This window comes from Malus sylvestris, chromosome 10 (genome assembly GCF_916048215.2).
Source record: "Malus sylvestris chromosome 10, drMalSylv7.2, whole genome shotgun sequence".
Classification (NCBI taxonomy): domain Eukaryota; kingdom Viridiplantae; phylum Streptophyta; class Magnoliopsida; order Rosales; family Rosaceae; genus Malus; species Malus sylvestris.
In genome coordinates, this window is record NC_062269.1 from 42,806,079 (window position 1) to 42,810,839 (window position 4,761).

The following is a 4,761-nucleotide window of genomic DNA, read 5'->3' on the forward strand; positions in this document are numbered from 1 at the left end:
AATGACCTCCGACGATCCTTCGTCTCTCTGCGTTCTCTGCGTTCTCTGCGTTCTCTGTGTTCTCTCCTTTTGCTTCTTGTCGCTACCAACAATGGCGGTTTCGTCTCCCTCTGATTCTACCTCGCAGCCATCTTCTGCAGATTCTTCGGCCCCAAATTCGTGCCCTAATTCGATCAGTTCTTCGATCACTATTCAGAATATTGGTTCGCTGGTTCCGATTAAACTCACAACTACAAATTGGATCACCTGGAGTGCTTTATTTGCACCCATTTTTCGTCGGTACAATCTCACCGGCCTCATTGATGGATCTCTGGTGGCGCCGCCCATGTATCTTCTGGATTCTTCAGGAAATCGCACTTCGACTGTGAATCCTCAATATATCACCTGGTTTGAGAATGATCAAAACATTCTGATCTGGATCAATTCGACACTCTCGGATTCTCTGATTCCCTACACTGTTGGTGTTACCTCTGCTCGAGATCTGTGGGCAAAACTGGAATCTCGTCTTGCTACAGCGTCGCAATCACATATTCATGAACTGCGCTCTCGCCTTCGCACGATTACCAAAGGTGATTCCACTGCGGCTGCTTATCTTCAACAAATTGAAGAAATTGCGGATGCTCTTGCGACTGCTGGTGCTCCGATTGCTGATTCGGAACTCATCTCTGTTCTTCTTCATGGCTTACCGCCTGAATATGATGCTTTTGTTGATACTATTCAATTTCGTCTTGGTTCCACTACTGTTGATGAGTTACATGGCTTATTGCTTAGTAAGGAGATTCAATTGGCAAATCGCAAGAAGGTTTCTTCCTCAGTGCCATTTCAAGCATATCATTCCTCTGCTGGTCTTCTCCCTACACCACCTGCTGATTCTTCTTCTCAGGCGTACTTTGTTTCTTCTCATGGCCGTGGCTTCGATCGGACTTTTTCTCATCCTAGAAATTTTCAGAATTTCTCTCGCCAAGGTCAGACTTTCAGTCGCCAAGGTCCGAATTTCTCTCGCCAAGGTCAGTATTTCTCTCGCCAAGGTCAACAGAAGAATAATCGTGGATCCAAACCTAATTTCCACAACTTCAATCGCAGACCTTCCTGTCAAATTTGCCGTCAATCTGATCATGAGGCTATTGATTGTCCGCATCGTCTGAATCCTAACTATGGTACCAAGCATTCACAAACTGCATATCATGCGAATACTGCTTCCAATGCTTTCACTCCTTCCACTGCTTCCAATGCTCCCACATGGCTTCTTGATACCGGTGCCAGTTCTCATATGACCAACTCGTATACAAATCTTCAAAGTCCTGAACCCTACAGTGGTCCTGATCAAGTTTATATTGGCGATGGCAAAGGTTTGCCTATCACTCATTCTGGTTCTTCTTGTCTTCCTACCTCTACTCATACTTTTAATTTGCACAATGTGTTGCATGTTCCTGATCTGAAACAAGATTTGATTTCTGCCAATCGATTTATAGTTGATAATTGGTGCTCCATTCATCTATATCCTTTTCACTTCCTTGTGAAGGATCTTACTTCGGGGAAGGAGCTTTTTAAGGGTCATGTCAAAGCTGGCTTCTATCCTTTTCTTGCACCTTCTGTTGCAGACAATCATCAAGCTTATGTGACCAGTACTACAGCTCCTCAGGGCATTTGGCATCAACGCTTAGGCCATCCATCATTCAAGATTTTACATAAACTAGGCTCTCAGTCTCGTATCTCTTGTTCAGATCACATTTGTTGATGCACAAAACCGGATGGTCTTGGTACAACGTAAATCCGACCGTGAATCTGCATGAAATGTAAATGACACAAGAGTTATCGTGGTTCACCCCAATGTATGGGCTACGTCCACACTGTAGTTGATATTGTTTCTCTGTATGTGTATGGATACAAGTGTTTGGGGAAGTCCCTCGGAGAAAGGAGGGTGGGGGAGAAGGAAAGAGAGCCTCCTGAATTGTATGAGGACTCTCTCTCTAAATGTATGAGAGTTTTGAGCCTTGTAGGATGGCTTGGCTATCTTCCTCTCGCAGAATGAGGGGAGGAGTCCCCTTTTATAGAATAAGGGGCTCCTCCTCTTTTACAAAGTATGGGCTTTTAGTGTGAGGCCCAAATACAAGGCCCAAGTCCCAAATATACGAGGCCCTAAATATGGTATAAACAGTAGTCCCCCAAGTCTTCAGTCAAGAGAGTCTTTTGGCTGGAGACTTGAAATTCAGTCCATGTGTGGGCCGAAGTAACTAAATGTTGTCTAGAACTGATGCTCGATATGAGGCGGTGCCCAATCTGAAATGATGCTCAACTAGAAGTAGCACATGTTGTGAGGCCGCTTTGCTTGTAGCTTATGTTGCCTTGGTTGGCTTGGCTTGTGGCGTTTTGAAGGTGAGGGAGTCCCTTTTATAGAATAAGGGCTCACTCCTCAATACATAAATGATGGGCTACAGTTGATGCTCGCGGTGAGGCGGTTGCTCAGTAGGCGGCGATGCTCTCTAATGGTGGTGAGGGAGTCCCTTTTATAGAATAAGGGCTCGCTCCTCAATACATAAATAATGGGCTAGAGTCCCCCAAGTATTTTTCATGAGGCCCAGTTGAGGCCCAATATATGGTACATAATGTAGTCCCCCAAGTCTTCGGTCAATAGAGTCTGTTGGCTGGAGACTTCAAATTGAATCCATGTATGGGCCGAAGTGGCGGTTGTTCGGATGTGGTATTTGTATACCCTGCACTGAAGCTTTGTAAGTGAAGCTTTGCAAGTGAAGCTTTGAAGCTAGAGCTCTGTAAATGAAGCTTTTAAAGCTAGAGCTTTTGTAAATGAAGCTTTTGAAGCTAGAGCTCTGTAAATGAAGTCCTTGAAGCTGATTTGACATGAGTGATGCTCATGCATGTTTATGTTGATTGACATGAGTGATGCTCATGGATGTTGACATGAATGATGCTCATGAATGTTTATGTATGATTGGATGAGTGATGCTCATAAATGTTTATGTATGATTGACATGAGTAATGCTCATGTATGACTTGAAGTACTGGGCATACTTTTGGTCACCTGGTTGGTGATAATCGAGGCAGGTTGCCAAATAATTTTGGAGTACTGGGCGTACTTTTGGTCACCTTGTTGGTGCTATTTTGGGCTTATGGGCCTTCGCCCTCCACACAACATTCCAGCCCATTTATTTTGGGCTTTGCCTTTTTTTTTTTTTTTTTTTTTTTTTTTTTTTTTTTTACCCTCTGATGGGGTTTATACATATGTCTTCGAAAGATAAGAAAAATAAATTACATCACTTTAATGTAAGGAAACCTTTATCTTCCTTCTAGGTCTTTCCGTAGCTTTCTCATAAAATAGGAACATGCATGATGAAAGTGTGAGCATCTTCTTTGGCTTTAGTAAGATCTCATTTTTTCTTTTTCTTTTGCGTTGTCCCCATATGCTCTCGAGGAGAGCCTCCATTTTTCTTTTTCTTTTCTACTTTTGCTTTCTTGTTTTTGTTTTGTTTTTTTTTTTTTTTTTTTTGTTTCTCCCACTCCTGTTCTTTCTCTTTTCTCTTTTGGCAAGTGGCAAACGCCAAAGTGGAACAATAATGATATTGTTATAAGACAGCTTATCTATATCTCTACTTTCATCATTGGCAGCAGACAGTGATCTCATCTTTTGCTTTTCTTGGTATCTCCATCAGCATCTTACTTCCTGGCAGGGTCCCATCACCTTGGGTCCCGTCCTCAACTGCTCCAAACTCCAAGAGTGACACAGTGTGAGGTCTTGGATCAAAAAGTTTATTCCCTTCTCCATCATACCGAGCAGCACTAGTAAATGCCAGAATCAAAAAGCAGAGCCAATTTCTAGGCTCCTCATTAGTCGTTTGCCCTTCCACTTAACATAAAATTACCAAATGACCTAACTTAGAGAGCAGCAGGCTCTGAAATCTCTTCGGAAAATGTAGAAGCAGAAGTGAAGGAACGATTCAAAAGCGAGCCGACCCTCCGAGTCGCCATGATCGATAGTTTGCAGTACCACCCTCAATCTCTTACCAAGGTGACAGGTGACGGTTTGGAAGCACTGAAGCTCTTGAGTGAAATCGGGCAACCCGATCGTGTGGTGAAGGATTCGGCTCGTGCCGTAATCGTTGGAGTTCATCCCACCTATTATGCAGATGACCGGCAAGTTCTCGCTGCACACAACGACGATCGCGTTCAGCACACTTGAGCCTGCCGACAGTGAACGCAACGACGTTCTCTCCAATCCTCCTGGCGCGCCCGTAGCCTTTAGCAGCATAACTGGCGTTGAGCTCGTTGCAGCAGCCGAGGAGGTTGAGGCCGGGCTCGGCGATCAGCTGAAGGTGGCTGGTAGGTCCGGCAACGGTGGCATGGATGGCGTTGGTGGCATCTGCAACTCTTTGTTATTATTGTCGAGCACCATGTATAAGAACACTTGATGACTCACTGCAGTACCGAAACATCTTGGCAGTGCTTGAGAAAATGACAAGGCCGATCTGGGCATCACATAGCACAGAAAGCTCATGAGTTTTCTTGATCAGCCCTGCCTGCCGTTTAGCAAAAGTCACTTGCCTTGTGTTTTCGCAAAAGTCTGCTGCTAGATGCGTTCAGTTGCCGCGGTGGTTCTAGTAAGAGTGGTACCAGATACGACGATGTACTAACAAGAGACTTGTGGAGGGAGCTCATCACCACCTCTCTCTTCTTGTTGGTTCCTAATGAATGCTGGCTCAGCCTCCATGGCTGCAGCTGCCTCTTTTGATTCTCATGGCCTCCTCC